The following is a 20,377-nucleotide window of genomic DNA, read 5'->3' on the forward strand; positions in this document are numbered from 1 at the left end:
GACATGCACTGTCACATTGACTATTGACTGGTCAGGAGATGCATGTGAAAAATCAACTGGGTTGCAGTAACGCCATTTATTAGAATTCGTCCCAGATGGATGCTTCCTACCAGTGAAATCTGATCAACAAGCCTGCCCTCTCCCACGGGTTCCTCAGTCCTGACCTGGGCGGGAGAGGACTTTGGGCTCCATACTCACTGGGGTTTGTGTGCTGACTGACAGCACTAGACAGGCGTGACATTTTGTCCTCTGACAACCAGAATGAGCTAACCAACTCAGGACATACCAACCACTAAACAGATATTGGGGAACCTGACCGGTACCACTGACCTGGACTGTCTTGGAACTAGAGATGTCTATAAAAGACTTAAACCCTATTAGCAAAGCCATTCAATCGCTTCCTCTCCTTAAACTCCCCTATGCTTCTGCCCTGCTCAGAATTCCTGTTAAACTCATGGTTAGTGGCTACAGGCCAGATTTTTCCCTGGTGTCACTCCATTGACTTTCAGTGACATCAGGGACAGATCTAGTCTAGTCCGTCTCCTCCTGTGGCTACAGGGTTGGAATTGAATTGACCAGAGCTGCAAGATCAATATTTGCAAACACTGAGCCATGTTTGAGTCCCTCGTTATTGATTTTGGGTCCTTCACTCGTGCTAAATAGTCTCTTCTTATCAATGGAAGCACTACTGAAGTGAAGCACTACTCTGCATAAGAGTATCTGAACTCTGGCCCTCTGAGGGAAACCCATTCCTGCGCAGATGACCAGTACAAGACCCATGCACCATTTAAGCTCGTCTTAAGTCCTATTTGGAGTGTTTAAGTTTGACTTGAATGTTGCCTAGACCCTGTGTTGGCCCTCAGCACAGGGACGAATTTCACGCTGAAAACAGGACTTTGTTCACATGAATAAATAATTTGGAAATTCCTGTTCTTGGCGTAAATATCTGTATTTGCATGAGCACAAGGTTATTGGGTCACAAAACAAGAGTATTCACTATCCATTATTCATCACTCACTATTTGCCGTTCTCGCATTTAAAAACATTTACAATCATCCCACCAGGAAGCAGAATTAATACCATGTGACTTGGGTGGCCAATCACACACCCCACAGATCACGAATAACAAACACTCAGAGAAAAACAGTTCTCAAAAGAAGTTAAAATTTGTTCACCAGCTAACTGTCAGTGTTGAACAGTTACAAACAAGTTCATAAAAATCAGTGTGTTTGTGGGCAGGAAAAGGAACTAACGTCATTGTACAACTCACCTGCCGGACATAAATCAATCAGTTCTCCTGTCGGCAGCAAAGATCTCCCTTAGCTAAAGAGCAGAACTACCACATTGTGTCACACTGGACTCCAAAGACACTCAGCTTATGACCCAATACAGCTGGATTCTTCACAACAGGCATCTTCCTAACACAGCAGCTTGCTGTCCTACTGGTGCACTGTATACAAATCCTCGTTTGGTGGCTGCATTCTTTCTGTCATGGGCAATTCATAGTTCTGGACTAGAATAATTTCTGGTTATATACACACCATTACACGGGCTGTCCAACATGAATGATCCCATGGCACTTTTTTGTAAGGGTAGCAGGTTTACCAGCATTTCCTTGGGCAAAATGTCCATGGTCACATTGAGTGGTGTGTGCTGTCCACAATTGCTGCCCTTTACCACAAACATGACTCAATACACTGACTGTTATTTCGAGGGCATGCCTGTGAAGGAGTATGGAAGGATTCATTGACTCTCAAAGACAGAAGGGACCATCAGGGTTATTGAGTCAGAATCCCTGTGTAAAACAGGCCATAGAACTGTCCTAAAATAATTCCTGGATAATATCTTTAGAAAAACACTCAAACTTGATTTAAAAATGGTCAGTGACGGTAAATCCACAACAACCATGGGGAAATTGTTCCAGTGGTTAATTACTCTCACCATTACACATTTATGCCTCATTTCCAGTCTGATATTAGCCAGGTGCCACCCATCTCCAGGGGGCAGAGAGAAAACCAGGACCATTCAGGCGACGGTGGAGAAAACACTCTGAATGTTTGCCAAGAATACCAGGAAGCATTCTCAGAAAGGAGGCCTTGATGTTTGATTCAAGCAAGGGGGAAGGCATGAGGCGAATGCATCTGCCCTAGAGACATTCCCTCTACCTAGCTCTTTGTGCTAGAGGTGAGAACAGGCTAGGCTGGTATCTGTGATCTGAGGTGAGGCTGTAGGGGAAGAGATGATTGCCCCAGTGAAGTCTGGTTGGGAGGGGAAGGAGTGAGAAGCGTGAAGCAGAGATGATGGGGCTGTGGCTAAAAGGAGCACAAGGGAAAGAGATTCAGTCTAGGACTCCAGAGCTGTAGAGCTGATGAGAGCCCACGGACAAACAATACATACACTGAACAGCGTTCAGCTAGGTCTTGGCAACTCTCTCGAAAGAGGCAAAGGTGCTCGTTGTGGCAGTGCTGTGATGTGCCTTCTGGGAACTGGACTGCTCGAGCGTGTGCTGCCAAAGAACGTGCAGAGGGCATTGCATCGCAGCTTGCGTTTGTGGAGTATTTCCGCTGATTTTTCCTAGCCTTAGGGAAGGTGTCCTTCTGAACAGCCCAACAGCGCTGTCTGAAGAGCCCATTTCATATTCATAAGACTTTATGAACTTGCAAAAACTTTCCGAAGGTCCAATCTGTGCATAATTTCAAATACTTCTCTTTTTGCTCTGTAAAATTGTGCTATTAACTTTCAGAATCCGAGTGCATGACTTGTTAAATCCAAGGACGGCTTCAGAGCATACGCCGCAATGTTAAAACCTGGTCTGTCGGAACCGAACTAAAGAAATAAAATGTTCCTGTAAAGGAGGAAGTGCACTGAAATCATTTAGCCCAGGCACAGCTGAGAGTTGAAACGAGTTATCAGCCCCAGGGCACGTCCTGTTCTCCTTACTCACATCAGTGAAACACTGACCCGGAGGCTGAAACATGAGAACAAGCCAAAGCCCGGGCTTTTGAACTTGGGGCCATATTGCAAAAGATATGGGAGCACCAGCAGCTTTTGAAACTGTTAAAGCTTCTTTTCTCATTGCAATATCCTTGGCAAAAAATTAAATAAAAAGAATTGATTTTTAATTTTTCATCTAAGCAAACAAATATAATACGCTGGATTTCAGCCAGCTGTCTCCTAGGTAGTAACCAGAGTTTTCAGCAACAAATGGGCACCTCATAAGTCACTCTACCACCATCTCAAATTTCAGACATTCATACTTTCAGTCCCAGAAGGGACCACTCTGATCATCTAGTCTGGCCTCCTGCAGAACACAGGCTTGAGAGTTTTACCTTGTGAGTCCTGCACCATGCCCAGTTACTGCTGGTTTAGCTAGAGTTTATCATTCGAAAGAAATCCAATCTCAATGTAAAGGCAAGTGACGGGGAAACCACTGCATCCCTGGGCAATGAACATTTGCACCTGATTTCCAGTTTGAATTTTTCTAGCTTCACTTTCCAACCACTGGAAAATGCAGGAATGGCTGGGGGAGGATCTCTGGCCTGTGTGATGCAGGAGGTCAGACCAGAGAGATGATCATAATGGTCTCTTTAGGGTTGGAATCTATTCGTCTCCGACAATGGTCCCCATGTTGACAGGTTTTCAATGTCAGTTTGCCGCCCAAGGGGGTATTTGCTCTGGGGGAGAGCAGTTTGCTCTCTCTCTGGAGTTCCCGCCAGCAGAGGGTAGTTCTACAATCCTTTGGGGGCCTCCACATAAGCTCTGCATTGAGTCATTGGTTGGGAAAAATTCAAAACTACAGTAAACACATTGCGTGTTCTTCAGTCTGACTTTAAATAACAGGCGTGTGTGAAGGGGGGTGGAGTCAAACAGTTCCAATGGAACAGGGCTCAGGCCTGTCAAGAGCTCGTCGAGAGCACAAGTTATTTGTTTTACTCCTCACATTTTTCTTCTGTCGTGTGGCCCCAGCCTATTCCACCTAGTGCCCCGAACGGTGTGTTGGATTTTTGCTCTTAATGGTGTATTTGGGTCCCATTTAGATCCTCAAATGGACTATCCAGGCCCTGTTAGTGCCCCTCTTGGTATATTTGGGGCTTTGTAGATTTCATTGCTATCCACACCAAGACAGGGGAGGGTATTATGAGGATTATTTTAGAGAAGTTGAAAAAAAAGGCAATTTAGAGATGGCTGATTGCAGGGGCCAAAGCGATGACAACAGAGGTAACGGGGCTGCAGCCTACAAAGGTGTTCAAAGTCAATTTCAGCAGGGAAATCAGTCTGAATCTGTTATTTCATGTGCTACCCACTCGCTCGCTGAATCTTGCTAGAGAAATTGCTACAGTGGCTGTTCCCAAGTTTAGTCTATTTCCTGGAATGGTTCAAAGATCGTTTGTTCTGTTCTCCGCTTCCACCAGTCATTGGGGTGTGTTGCATGTTAGCATTACATTAAAATGCTAAAGCGTGACAATGTGGTCAGCCAGGGTAGAGGCAATCCTACAAAATCAGGGTGAGGCAGTTCTTGATTTAGATGAGATCAAGGCTTCACACACTCTTACACCAGAAGTTAAGTTGGAAGCTGATCTCTGAAATGTTCATTTGCAAGCTATTTTGTTGCAGATATTTGGTCTGCTGTCTTATCAAAAACTAACCTTGGAAGCAAAAAAAAATCTGCAGAGTCCAGATCTTGACACTCAAACAGTTTGCCTTTTATTTGGTGGCCTTCCAGAAGCTTTATCAGGATTATGGTCTGCTGGATTCATTGCATGTCAGGAAGCTGCTGCTTCATAGGTTGAAACCTTAGGAATATCCAGGCAGTTCAAAGAGAAAAGATCTTGAAGCCGGAAAGTAATGCCTGGTAAACTTGCTAAGGACCAAAGTTCATTAGATCTTGAAAAAAAAGTTTTTGAATGCAAGGTTTTTAACCTTATTGTAGACACAATATTAACTTCATTGGACGATCGGATGCGTAAGTACAATGGAGTTGGAGAAAGGTTTGCTTTTTTGATGAGAGTGAAACAGAAAAGTCTCAGCAGTGAAGACCTAAAGAGGCACACAAAAATTAGCAAGTAGCTATCCTGAGGATTTAAACCCTCAGACTTTTGAGAACAAAATTGAGCTCGTCACCAACTCTTGCAAGCAAATCTTCCAGGATGACTTAGAAATGAAGACACTCATTGACCTTCTTAACTACATTCACAACAGGTCTTTAGATACAAGTCTCCTTAAAACAGAAACAGCACTGCATATTTTTTGCTGTCTTACTATAACTGTGGCTGCTAACAAAAGGAGTTTCAGCAAGCTAAAATTAATCAAGACCTATCTAAGAATGTCCATTGGACAGGAAAGGTTAAGTGATCTGGCATTTATTTCTATGAAGAACTCGGCAGCAAGGCAGATAGACTGGGATGAGCTAATTAATGAGATTGCTTCAGAGAATGCTAGGAAGGTCCCTTTGTAAATGCACTTAGTGGTGACAGTGTTTTCTTTTGTTTTTTAGTTTTATGGCAGGCAGGAAGAGGGCCCGGATCTGAGTCTGAACTGGGCCTGGAATACCCTGGGTACAGTTCTGTTAAATAACATAGAATAGAATAGAATATTAGAGTTGGAAGGGACCTCGGGAGGTATCTAGTCCAACTCCCTGCTCAAAGAAGGACTAACCTCAGCTAAATCATCCCAGCCAGGGCTTTGTCAAGCTGCACCTTAAAAACCTCTAAGGATGGAGATTCCACCACCTCCCTAGGTAACCCATTCCAGTGCTTCATCACCCTCCTAGTGAAAAAGTTTTTCCTAATACCCAACCTAGACCTCCCCCACTGCAACTTGAGACCATTGCTCGTTGTTCTGTCATCTGTCACCACTGAGAACAGCCTAGCTCCATCCTCCCTGGAACCCCCTTTCAGGTAGTTAAAGGCTTGCTATCAAATCCCCCCCTCACTCTTCTCTTCTGCAGACTAAACAAACCTAGTTCCCTCAGCCTCTCCTCATGAGTCTTGTGCTCCAGCCGCCTAATCATTTTTGTTGCCCTCTGCTGGACTCTCTCCAACTTGTCCACATCCTTTTGGTACTGGGGGGCCCAAAACTGGACACAATATTCCAAATGCGGCCTCACCAATGCACCAAACATCCAGGCAAGCTGGTTACTCCAGGCAGCAAGAGGCAGCCAATTCCACAGTTGAGATGCACTGCTAGAAAGCAGCCTGACTTTCATTGACACCAGGCAGTAACTGGGGTGAACAAGACAACACGTTGGATTGGATCAGAATGAATGGGAAGCAATGTCGATGAAGAGAAGATCAGTTAAAGAAGCCAGACCTCAACCATGCAGGCCACCAAAAGGTACATCTACACTGAAATAAAAGACCCGCAGCATGGCCGCAGCTGGCCGGGTCAGCTGGCTTGGGCCGAAGCCCAGGATCTGGGACCTTCCCCCATCACGGGTTTCCCAGAGCTCGGCTGAACATCTACACAGCAATTTTACAGCCCCACGAGCCCAAGTGAGCTGATCTGGGCTAGCTGCGGGTGGACATAGCTTTGTCCCTATATTTAAGGTAAGAAGTTCAAATATTTTCTTTGGGTATTGATATCTCTGCCCCCACCCCTCCATGTGTCACGATATTAAGCAATCCTGGGGCAAAGGGCAACTGTTCTAGATGTGGTCAGTCACTGGAGAGGGGTCTCTTGTGGCAACGGGAGAACATTTCTACCTAAAAGGCCATGAGAAGAGGGAAGTTAACAAGGGGCTGTGGAGGCATCCCAAGAAGGATGGAGCAAGCTCTTTCAGCGCAGTGCAGACAGCCCGCAGAAGTGGCCTATATACTATGCCAGTCCCCGTCAAGCTCCACCATAAGGACTCAAGTGATGCCTGAGCCTTTTGCTGGTGCTTTGCACAGGGGTGGTTTTCAGCTTCCACGGGCATTCATTGAGAGGGATTTCAAGAGATAAGGGCCTTTTCCAAATGGTTGCATCTTAGTCTCTCTCCTGGCTGGCTGTGGCCTGTGAGTGACAGGTTTTTTGACCCCATCCCTCCTACATGGAGATTGGAAAGCTCATCTGTGGTTTAAATAGAGGGCGAAGCTCCCCCTGGTAGGAGCCATAAACCCTCAGATAATGTGGAATAGCATCAGAAGACAACAGATGCGGCAGTTCTGATTAATCCAGGTGCCTTCCTTGCATAATGATATTTGTGGCTCTGCACAGCTATACACATGAGATTAAATGTAATCAGTAAATGGACTGGCACAGGAATTACCTCCAAACCAACCTCGCGTTCATCCAGGGTTATTACTATAATTTTTTTGAAATAGGAGTTCTCACCCTGAAAACTTCATCTTTCACCTTTGATGCTGCTTTAGTTCCTCTTTGCGCGGAATGCAGATTTTGAAGTTTCATTCTTGAAAGCATGGCTTTGCACCCATCTTTCTGTCCTATTGAATAGCAGGCAAGAGCTAATACACAGCAATGGTCTTAGCCTCAGCTTAGTTATAGGACTCTCATGACCCAGGATTTAAAATGGAAAACTGAAGTGTAACAATGGTCCCTAGCTTGTGTTGCTAGAAATGATAAATCTGCAGCACCCAAGCCACAGGCCTCTACCACCTGAGCTAAGAGAATAATTCCATTACCTAATAGCGGTAGTAGGCCTTTATCCCCTGTGGCTAAGCCGACAAAGGCAGATATAACAGTTAGCCAGTGCTTTGGTAACAGATACTGTTCTAGTTGCTATAATTATGAATCTTAATTATAACAACAACAAGAATTAACAATTAAACCAACAATGAATACCTTGATAATCAGCTGATCTAAAGAAGAGACTGGAAGCGCATCTCACCATCTCACCAGTTGCTGGAAGGTAAGTTCTACTGTTTAAAGAAAACATGTCTGGTTAATAACATTCTTGACTGTGTGAATTAACATTGCCCCAAAGGGCCCCAATCAGGGATCACGGCCCCATAGTGGTAGGTCCAGGACAAACAGGTAACAAAAAAGGCAGCCTCTCCCCTAGAGAGTTTACAGTCGAGGGCCCCAGTGTTTCCAATTGCTCTGAGCAGGTGTAGCCCTGTGCCCTTGCAGATCTTCTTGCAGGATCAGGGCCGAGGTATGTGACAGGATATCACAGGGGAATGAAGCAGACAAGGACAGGTGAGAAGGTTGGGGGAGGGAGAGAAGCCAGTCATAAAAGGGGTCTTGAAAAACAACAAGCACCCCCCATGTGTGTACACATTATATATAATGTAAACACATACCCACACTACACACTCACACACACACTACAAAAATGCATAGACACACAGAGCATCTACTGCAACATTTTAAGCATGTAATGGGCAAATCCTGCTCACTTTACTCCTTCTGTTTGAAAGGCAAATCCCCACTGGTTTGAATGGGAACTTTGCTTGAGCAGGGGCTGCACGCGTCAGCCCGGCGTTCGCATACTTGCTCATGTTCTAGAAGCTCTCCCAGGCTGACCTTTTAATGCACTGCATGGTCCCTTCTTCTTTGTCTGGTTTCCACATGTGATTTATTACTTTATTAGCAGGTTCGCAAGGATTGCCATTAAACAGTGCGAGCAAAAGTCAGCTCAGGGGTAACCCCTTGGATTTCCACCAGGGATAAATGTAGCCCCGTGTGTTTGCTCTGATTAAGTTCTCCACTTACAAGCAATACTAGGTCATAAATATCAAACACCCAGCCCAGTAACTAACTGCATGATGAGGATTGGATCCTGAATTTAAATAAACCGCTGACACTTACACTGGGAAGGTGCCGGCAGCTTTTGAAAAACATATCATACAGCAATATAATGTTACCACCTGTGGTACCTAGTGACCCCAGGCAGGGTTCAGCAAACTTTCATAGGAAGTGATTCTTTACCCTCTCTTTCTACCAGCTAGTTACTTTCCTGTTGTTTCAGCTGCTCGGCTGTGCAGAACATACTCAATCTAGTTTCGTCCAGTCCAGTAGTTAATACCACCGAGGACTCCCAACCCAGCTCAGCGTTCTGTCATTAGCCCTTCCTCATGAGCCGAATGACTTCCCTTGACCTGCCAATTGCACGGCTGACATCAACAATGATGGTATTTTAACGAACAGGCTGGAGATCCCAAGTACCGCAGCCCCTGCTCTTCAGACCGAGAGCGGCTCCATTGCCTGTCATAGGCCCTGTATTCAGACTCTCCTTTAGCACAAGTGGTAGGAGCCTGGCTTCCACCCCAGCTGTAGCCATAACATTCTGTGCGTCATGGTGTGCAGCAAAAAGACCCCAGTGAGAGTACTCTGTGGTTTTACAACATCTCAGACTGAGTTAGGCTTCATGACACTCTCGGGGGTAGGGAATAATGATTCCCCATTTCATAGAGAGAGGACATTGAAGCTCAAAGCCACTCAGCACAGAAATTCTGTGTCAGAGCTAGGAACAGAAATGCAGGTCTCTGCTCCGAGCCCAGCAATACGCTGGGACAGTGAGTGGCCTGATGGACAGCACGAAATGGGGCCAGCCGGCCAAATACTGGAAAAGGCAAAGCAGTGTGTGGTGGGGAAATTGCCACCAGAGCACGGCTGGGTCCACTGCCGCTTCCTTCAGAAAACAGCCACAATTCTGCCCAGTCCTGCCAGCTGCAACCCGGACGCTGCATGGCGTGGAAGTTAATTGAGCTGGGTTGCTATCTTGGCCCAGCCAGCGAATGGCCAGTGGAGGAAGCAGAGAATGGGCTGCTGATATTGTTCGTATATCAGGCACTCTGAATTCAGACTTGCTCAGACAGCCTGGTTAGCCTCATCCCCCAGCCTGTTCCTAGAAGAGAGGACCCTAGTCTGGGCGTCTCTGTGAGCTCGGAGGCTGCTGGTACTGCTACAGCTCTGAGAAGCATCCAAGGGGACGCTTCAGCTCCTACCAGGTACCAAACATGTCAGTGTAGAGGAAGAGCATCTGCCGGGACACCAGAGAAGATGTTCATTACAAGTGTGATCAAGCCTCACGCTGAAGGGCATAAGCTGCTTGCCCGCTGGAACCAGAAACTCACACTTTATTTTTCTCCTCTCCGTGCTTGTCTTTTGACACTGGTTCATCCCAGACCATGACCAGAGACAAGCAAAACAGTGAAGAAAAAGACTCTCCTCTCTCCCCCCAGTTGCCCAATCTCCTGAACATTTGCCCTATTTCCCCCATCATTCCCTTTTGGGGTCCTTAAAGAAAGACTCTTTGGGAAAAAAATTGGCTGCTGGGGCAAGCTTCACCCTCTTGGCTGCCACCCCGGTCGACCCCTGGGGCCCCCGGGCCATCGTCATCTTGATTCTGAGAGATGTACTGACCAAACCAGCCCTAGCAGCTGGGTGCTGGAACAAGTCTGTCGGGTCTTAGAGTGGCTGATCAGACTAGGTGCCATGTCCGTGTTCTTCCAGCAGTGCGGTTGCAAGTGAATGTCAAAACCAGAGAGAGAAGCTGCATTTTTTAAATCTTTGCTGTTCTTTTCTCTCCCCTTTGGGGTGTGTGTCTTTTTTTGCCTACTAGGAAATGTGACCAGACTAACAGAAGTAGCAGCGACAGCTTCAGCCCATCTTAACAACCTCTTTTCCCCTCCAAAAATGACAGTTATTGCCATCTTTGATGCTATCTCAGACTGTCAGCCAAGGGGTTTTTCCTTCGAACAACTCTCCATCTAAAAGGAAGGGGAACCAGGGATGTTGTTCAAATGAAAGTCTTACTCAATGCTTCACATTTCAAATGCTGTAACTCTTTTCCCTTCTTTTCTGTATCCTTAATGAGATGGTAAAAGGGATGTTAATGGTGTGTTTGCTGTGGTGCTAATCAGGCTGAGGTCTCTGTATGCCAACCCTGAACCTTGTTTAACACTGTTTATTGTTGGACTGTGCCTGGAAAGGAGAGGAGAGGAGGGAATGTCTCCTGATGAGGTCTAATACTTAGATATTAGAGACAAGGTAGGTGAGAGAATATCATTTACTGGACCAACTTCTGTTGGTGGAAGAGACAGAGCCCAGCTTTCACGCTACATGGAGCTCTTCTTCAGATCAGATTAGTGTAGCACAAAAGCGTGTCTCTGTCTCTTCCACCTATAGGAGTTGGTCCAGTAGACAATATTATCTCACCCACCTTCTTTCTGTCATATCCTGAGACCAACACGGCTACACCATTGCAAGCAACAGTGAAAGACGACCAACCCTGACAACATCGTCCCCGAGGTGAAGTGCTGGGAACCATGCTGCATGGAGAGTTTAAATGTTAAAGATGTCCTTTATTGTGTGCACTCAGGGAACGCGTCTTTATAAGGCACTGCAAAGGATGTTTCATTGGCAGTCGTTTAAGTTTTATGACAGCATACTTGAAAGATGTTTGAGCATCATGTGCCGTGCATACTGCAGCTCAGGCACTAGAGGCATGCATGACATTCACTGTATTTCAATCTACCTGAAAAGAGACTGTGGTGCAAAGGCTTTGTGGGGCACATACGGGGGGCAATATGGACAACTCTTCTTGGCAATGGTAGCTATGCATGGTGCTCCTTGCAGCCTGCCCAAAACCCACCGCTCAGACAGAGAGGGACTCCAGTGGCCAAGTTTAGATCCGGAACTGGATCTACAGCCTGATCTGCACCTCAGACTTCCACAAACGCAGGAGGTTTTGGATCCCAGATTCCAGGCCAGGGCCAGCTCTGCTCTTGGAAGACCAAGTCAGTGTTACAGTTCAGGGGTGAGCTGTACCTCCGCTCTCTCTCTCCCAGGCACTTCTACACGGCAGCCAGAGAAGTAATTTGCAGCTCATGTAGCTATCCCCACCCTAGATTTAATCTAGCTATCCTGCTAAAAACAGCAGTGAGGACAGAGCGATGTGGCCAGCAATGTGAGCACGTACCTGGGGGGCCACATGAGCTTGTACAGTCCGCCCTGAAGCCTGCACAGTCACATCCTTGCTGCTAGGTTTAGCAAGCCAGCGAGCCATTGCATAGGCAAGTCTAGGAGAGCTGCAAATTACACCTCCAGTGACTGCGTAGCCATAGCCTAGTTCTCTCTTTGGGCACCCTTTCCTAGGCCTGCATTCCTCTCACCGTGGAGTCCGTGGTTCATTCCACTGAAGAGTGGCTCCCCATGTTACAGCAGCCCTTGTTTACCAACTGTGCTACCTTCAGCAGATCTAGCTGGGCTCCACCGCTGCTGTAGAAGCCTTTTGGGGAGCTCGTGACCAGCATGGAGATGCACTGACTCAGGACAGCTTCTTCAAAAATAGCTGCTATTTATTTGCCCACAGGAACATCACACACAGCAAGAAAAGGATTAAAATAACGAAACCCTAAGCACATATTATCTTTACTAAACTTAGCATTTCTTGCCAGTTTAAGTAGATTCCGCTTGGCCCAGGCACACCCGTAGCATGAGGGCTGGTCAAGAGAAGGCTGCTAACGCTGCCTCTCTGACATAATCGGAGACCCTGAGCGAGAGAGTGTGAGTGTGAGCATGCGCGCCTCTCTCCCTCAGGTCACAGGCTGCCTCAGATCCATTTCAAAGTCCCTTGGTTTCAGCGTTCCCACCCACGATCTCCTGAATCAAAGGGGTTTATGCGTTTCTCCAGAGGAGATTGGAGATCGTCACAACAGTGGATTCACAGGACGGGCCACTTGAGCACCAGGAAACAGAATTAGAGTCATCACAGAGTTCCTGGAAGCCTGGGGAAAACTCCAGCTGGAATTAACCCTTAGTGTTCCATAGAACCAGTCACACAAGCGTAACCACTGAATACACAGACACAACATTCAAATTCAGGAGGTTTCAGATACCAAGTTACAGCCCAGGGCCCTCTGCTCTTGGAACACTAAATCAGCATCCCCACTAGGCCACACACAGCCCTGCAACATGACAAAGAGTATGTGGTTGGGAGGGGAAGGGGCAATACTGGGAAACTGAATCTTTTGCCTTTACGGCCCCAGTTCATTGAGGTCAACGGGACAACAGAGGAGTTTAGAATTAGCACATGCTTAAGTATGTTGCTGAACTGGGTCCTAGGTCATTGGACTGTATCTGGCCCAGGTGGGAAAGTCATTACCATATGATGACTGTTTGGTGGCCTTTGTGAAAGGAGCTGGTACACAGTCCAGTTGCTCGTGGGGAGATGTCAACAGCATCAGAGTTGGTTCTTACTGGACCTCCATTGTTGTCAGTACAAGTAGATGAACAGGCCAGGGAGACAGAAATACCTTCTCTCTCCTCCCTAGAGGCAGTGACACCATGTCAGGGTTGAGTTCTATTGTTGGGCTGGTGTGATAGAAATTGGACTGCCTCTGCCGCAGCCTATCCGTGAATGGATAATGGACATCATTTGTCAGGGCTGACAATCTGGAACGTGGTTTCTGTAATTTACTTGGTCAAGTGTGCCTCTGCAAAATGTCATACAGCCTGGCTCTTATTCCATTAGAGGAAGGCTGGTACCGAAACCAACAATACCATGGGGTATGTTCTCAGCTCAACGCACAGGGTGTTAGCTGCTCCTATTCTATTAACACCAATGGGCTGTGCTCAGCTTGGTCCAGTGTGTCTTGAATTCAGAATTCACCCTCAGGTTAAGCTTAGGATTTTAAATAAAATATGCACAAAAGCTTTCAGTGACAGTGCTGACAGATGCCACACAATGCTTAGCAGGGATAGGGCTAAACTCTTATTGCTGAACTGGCAGCTACAGCTCTGCCTCTGCTGGCATGCAGCATAGGGGAATACTGGCTGGGTTAAAGTAGGACAAACAAGGAGGCAGGGTCGGCCTTTTGGGAGTGTTGCTGTGCTGTGGACAAAACCAAACTCTCATCATGTTAAGCAACCAAGCGCAGAGAAGGCAGAAGTAGGAATTAAGATCCTCTCTCTCTGTATAGAGAGCTGAGTCCTAAAAGGAATTATAAACAGAGGAGACAAGGAACTTTGCGTTAACTCCTTCCACACAAGCAAACTCAGCAATCCTGGCCAGCTCCTTTCTTATGATGCTTCAGCACTGGCAGGACTTCTGACAGTAGAAGGCTCAGGAAACACAGATATCTTACAAAAATATTACAAAATCGAGCTGGAATTTGGCCGTGGCGTTTGGAACTAAGACCCCTGCTCATTCAAAAAGTTCCATGGGTTCTCTAACACGCATGAATCGCTAGCGACGCTAACAACTCTTTCCCACAAACTGAAGTGGGACCAAATCCTTCCTTTCCTGACCAAGTCTAAAGGTTGGTAAGTCGGAGAGTGGGGCCAGGGGCACAAGTAACATGCTGCCCCATTCCACATATGCTGCTTCTCAGCTGGATAGAGGTGTAGGTAGAGAGGATCACATGCACAGAAGGGAAGGAGCTGTATTGGAGCCCCATATGTATTTTCCTTTGCAGAGGGCCTCGTAAAACCCACTCAATAGCACAAAGGGTCACCACTTAGGATGGTGGCCTTTATGCTGTGGATAGCTTCCAACTAACGTCTAGGCTTCGACCGCGAGCACATTGCGCATATGCCACTGAACAGCCATTGGGTGGCATTGACGAGAGATAGGCCCAAAGATCCCAGAACTTTGGACTGGAATGCGAATCCAGAGCTGGGGCTCAGACCCGTCTTCAGTGTTCACTTGAAGTCACTACTATCATGTGCTAAATTCAAAATCTTGCAGTGTTCCGCTATTACAGTCCTCGCGCCTCCTGAAATAAATACACATTCCCCTTTGTCATCTCTAGTGCAATCCTCTAAGGTCGCTGTCCACAGCTTCATTCTCAAACTTCTGCAGAGCTGGAACTTTCTTCTATTATAACAGCATATTTTATAATAGGGCACCCATAGCATAAATACGTTCTATCCTGTCTGAATATAACACAGAAAACAATCCTGGGCACCAGAAATCTCCTCTAACCTTCACTTAACTGTGGAGCTGGAACTGTACAACTCTTACTAGAACGGGTTAAATTCTGCAATGCAGAAAGTGTATTTGATTACAGTTTTTTCTTCAATGCCCTGAAGCTTAACCAAGTTACACAAATAGATGGAGATAAACTATAATTAATGACTTTGGGAATGTTCTAGAGATCACTTGTAACTGACAACAAAAAATCTGTAAGTCATTTAATTAGCTACTTGATGGATATTATATGACTTGTAAAATGCACCCAAGCTTACTGATAAAGAAACATGATCAAATGCAGTTTCTATTTTCTAATGTTACACTATGGGATACAAATCTAATATTGAATTTATACCGCACGAGTTTCAATAGGACATGAATTGAGAAAGAGACATCTTGAAGTTCTTTAGTCCCTTTTCATGCATATATAATATTCAATATTATGCTATAGTTTTAAATCACTTTGGAGTTACTATTCCTATTTCTAGCATGAATAGATACACGTGTAACCCTTCTGCCAGCCAGAGTCGGCAGCAGCAAGGGTGTTTACACATGGAAAAGATTCCTATGATTGATTATCTTTTAAGTACTGATGCTGTGCTTGGGGCTGTACAAAATACAGAAGAAACTAACTCCCCAGCAGGATGAGAGAAAGGTTATAGAGTTTTGACATGTTTTAAAGACGGAGTGTAACATAGCTCCTAATTTTCCACAGAACATGTAATCCCTGGTGCTCTGCACAGGGGCAGAGGCCTGTTGACATGGATCTAATTCAAGATCAAAGCTTTACATGAATTAACATTAGTTGAGGGAATTATCTTTTAAAATAAAGATCAGCGGAAGAGAGCAGAGGGTTGCTTTCTGTGACTCGGTTTCCCCCAACTGTCAAATGGGTATATTAATACTGTTGTGCTTCTTCTAAGTTGGGACCTTGAAGGTTGGGGGGTTCCCACTGAGGGACAAATCAGTGCCATGGATTCATGGCCATTTCTTGGTGTCGTTTGTTTATTGACAGTATATACACCAGTCCCTGAACAGAGGTGGTCACACACAGCACACAGGCAATCCTCTCTTTCAGGAATCTCAGCCCAGACACCAGTGCCGCATTCCCAGGGAGCAACTAAGCCTCGAGGATTCACTCTGATTAGAGAAATTAATAGAGTGTAAACTCTCCTGCTATTTGCCACAGCTCCTCAAAGAACCTGTATCACACAACTCTGATTTCTTCAAAGACTGCATTGCTTGCACACAAATTAAAAAAGCTTGTAAGATGAAATCTGAGAGTGCCATCTGGTGATCCATGCCATAACACCAACATACCTCCCAGTGACAACAAATTAATATTTGTCAAGCCCTCAGAAGAAAGGCGCTGTAGAAATGCAAGACATTATTGCATCAACATTTTTAATTCAGGTTGTTGGAAGACATGATGAGTTGCACAAAGTCTGGAAATCAGTCCCATGCTGTGCTTTAGTGTCAAGGGAATATTGTGCTTTGGAAATCTAAGCAACCAGTCAGGAGGCTGGGATCTTAAGGGCCATTTTTAATTGAATGGGGGCGTAAGATGTTCTCCAGAGCATTCTCTATCAGCTTTATGTTTTGAGTATTGCCAAGCACAGGATAAAAACTATGGATTAATTTTTCTTTCTAAAACCTTTAAATTATGATTAAAGAACATACTGAATCAGAAAGTTTTCTCTTGATATTACATGCAATGTTGGAGTTAATTATTGCCATTTTAATTTAGGGATTCTTTTTGTTCAATTAAAATGTTAATCTCTTCCCCTTTACACTCAGAGATTTAGAAAACCTGGAATAATTTTTAATCATTTTCTCTCAAAAGCTTCTCCTGTACAACACCTTGGAATCTGTGTGCATCGGTCTTTGCTTCAGAACATGGAACTGGAACAGGCTGCGAATAAACAGACTTTAGATCTTGCTCTCAAGAAGTTTCCACCCCATGAGGTAACCCCATATTCTTGCAATTAAACAGAGGTGAGGTGCAACAATATGAGATGTGGAATTGCTCTTTGCACTCTTCATGGTGCGCCTCCATGCGTTTGTGCTGTCCTTCTGCCCAGGGGTGAAGTCCACCCTAGACGCAGTCCAAGAATAGCCGCATGGACCCTCGACTCCTGGAGCTGTGGTCATTTCCTTAAAAACACAGGGACAGATCCTCACCTGGCATAAATCATCATAATTCCACTGAAGTCAATGGGCTTGTGACAATTTACGCTCACCTGGGATCTGCCCCATGGGCTGGGATTCCAAAGGGGCCTCAGGAAGTTAGTTGGTGCCTAATTCCTACTGACCTCAAGTGGGGGTTAGAGGCCTAAACCTTTATCTACACAGGGGAGTTTCACCATTTATACCAAGAGAGTTATACAGGTATAGTTATACTGGTAAAACACCCCATATGGACACTCTTAGTCCAGTATAAGAGTGACTTTAGCTGGTATAGTTTAAATCCCTTTCCAAATGACAGAAGCTAAACTGAAAGGAACCATTCTTATACTGGAGTAAGGCTGTCCATACTGGGGTGGTTATACTGGTACATTGGCTTAAATTCACACCTTAGCTTATACCATAAAAACCAACCCATTCCCACACAGACAAGGCCTAACTTCCTTGGGTCCCTTAGGAAGCCCCAGCCATAATCTGGATAGCTTGGACTAATTGCAAACCACAACCAGTTATCACTCTGGCATGTGGTTGGGAGACAAAATCTGGGGCTTGAAAAAGCACAAGGAGTTTGCATGGAGTGGCTAAACTAGAGTGTTCCTTTATATGAAAATGTGAGAAGTTGCCCATAGAACCGAGAAAAAATTTGCATGACCAAAGAACGTTCAAGTATTATCTTGGATCTATGAAAAAGACAACTTGACAAGTAAATAAAAAATTGTCTATTCCCCAACCTGCCCCCGCCCCCCAACATTGAGCAACTTGTCACCATAACCATGCAGACTATAAAACTCAAAAGCATCAGAGTACATTTTATTGACTGGCCCCACCCTAGAATTTCATGGATTTAATGTAGACTGAGTTCCTCTGTGTAAAAGCAGGTACCGATATATAATTCAAGTCTTAATTTATTTTTTTTTCCTAAAGGAGCTCATTAGGTGTTGGGGAATATTTCTCAGCACCTTGAAATTGCCTGGAGCACAACAGATTCCATGCTGAAAAACTGGATCTCTTTTGTTTCAGAGGGAGCATTTGTTGGGAGGAAAATTGATCTGTGGGTGTTCACTGCCTATTGAGCCACTTGCTACACGAAGTCTGCTAAGTGAGAATTAAATGCAGTGTTGGCACATGCAGCAAATTATCTACAGGTATTTGTAGACCCTTTGCAAATGTAGGTCAGACTGCACAAGCTGTAGAGGTCAGTTCCTATGCTTACTGAATTATCTCATATTCATGGGTCTGCAAAAGCTACCTGGAAGTTACAGGTGGGACTAAGCCACAAGCTTTCCTCAAGAGGGGGAGGAATTCTGGTCGGGTTTTTGCAATAGGGCCAACAATGTTATTTGGAGCCTGACCCAAACTTTCTAAAAGGTCAGGGATGTTAGGAGCTGGCATCTGGACCAATCTTTTCTATAACAACTCACAAGACCAATCTCTCTCCTAAAACTTCTCATACTCTCTGCATCTGCTCAGACTATAAATGGCAAGAGAGTAGCCTGTCTTACAACATACAGATAAAGTCTTGTAACTAGAAACTATCCCAGCCACCAGAAAGAGAAAATGGAACAGGCACTTACCAGAGAGGAGAAGGGGGAGGAGGGAAGCCGACGTACAGCTGCTAGGTGCAGAATGTTTGCTTTAGAGCTGCAGTAACTTGGCTCTCAGATTTAAAGAGCCAGCCTCAGAAAGGCATGCTGGGAAAAAAGTTCCTACAAAAGAGAAATACTGCCTAAGAAGGGTTTGTTAGAGCCTGGAAGTCACCAAGAAAGGGACTTACTTGTGTCATGGGTGGAAATTCATGATCAGGAGCAGCCAAGAGGGGAATATTGTGAGGGAGTTCTCCTGGTGATGGAGGAGCATTGCTGGCATGTACAATTAAAAAAGTCGTAGAGGAGTTTTTAAACTAAGGGCTGTGGAAAAACCGACAGGTACAGAGAAGCAGGTAGTTCAGACAAAGACATCCCTTAAAGGAGGATTAATTAAAGGAGATTCTCTATATCCTAATAAAGAGGAGAGAAGAGAAGTTGATAAATTGCAGGTCAGAACTGAAGAGAAGCAGTCAAACAAAAGTCCCATTCAATTATATCACACGACTCATCATTCTCTGTACCCTAAGGACTTTAAACTGTGATTTGAGGAATTAATTACTCAGTCAGGTCACGGCTCTATTATAGGAGTGAGTGGGTGAGGTCCTGTGGCCTGCGTTGTGCAGGAGGTCAGACTAGATGATCAGATTGGTCCCTTCTGACCTTAGAGTCTACGAGTTTATGAGTCTACAAAGACAGACAACTAAAAAGTGACACATTTTATAAGTGCTTATATACAAATGCAAGAAATCTAAATGCTAAGATGGGTGAAATTGAATGCCAGGTATTAAATGAGGATATTGATATAACAGGTATCACAGAAACTTGGTGGAATGGCGATAATCAATGGGAGACGGTAATACCAGAGTGCAAAATATATAGGAATGACAGAGTAGGTTGTACTTGTGGGGAAGTGACACTACATGAAAGAAAGCATAGAGTGAAATAGAGTAAAAACCTTAAATGAATCATCTTGTACCACAGAATTTCTCTGGATAGAAATTTCATGCTTGAATAACAAGAGTATGGCAGTAGGTATACACTACCGATCACCGGATCAGGATGATGATGGTGATTGTGAAATGCCCAGGGAGATTATAGAGGCTACAAAAACCAGAAAACTCAATAATAATGGGGGATTTTAACTATCCCCATATTGACGGGGTACATGGCAACTCAGGACAGGATGCAGAAATGTGGGGCATGGATGACCAAGCTGATAAAGATGCACTCAAAGAAGACAAGACCATTGTGGAGAAGCTAACTGAATTCTTGACGTCAGTCTTCACGGCTGATGATGTGAGGGAGATTCCCAACCTGAGCCATTGTTAGTAGGTGACAAATCTGAGGAACTGTCCCAGATTGAGGGGGTCAACAGAGGAGGTTTTGAATAAATGGATAAATTAAACAGTAATAAGTCACTAGGTGCAGATTGTATTCACCCAAATGTTCTGAAGGAACTTAGATATAAAATTGCAGAACTACTAAGAGTGGGATGTAACTTATCATTTAAATCAGCCTCTGTTCCAGATGACTGGAGGATAGTTAAAATAATACCTATTTTTAAAAAACTCTCCAAAAGTGATCCTGGCAATTACAGGCCAATGACTCTAACTGCAGGACCAGGCAAATTGGTTGAAACTATAGTAAAGAACAGAATTATCAGACATCTAGATGAACACGATTTCTTGGGGAAGAATCTACAGGGCTTCTGCAAAGGGAAATCGTGTCTCACCAATCTATTAGTATTCTT

The sequence above is a fragment of the Emydura macquarii genome, unplaced genomic scaffold, assembly GCF_026122565.2.
Source record: "Emydura macquarii macquarii isolate MOO-44397 ecotype Brisbane River unplaced genomic scaffold, CSIRO-AGI_Emac_v2 contig_2365, whole genome shotgun sequence".
NCBI classification, from domain to species: domain Eukaryota; kingdom Metazoa; phylum Chordata; order Testudines; family Chelidae; genus Emydura; species Emydura macquarii.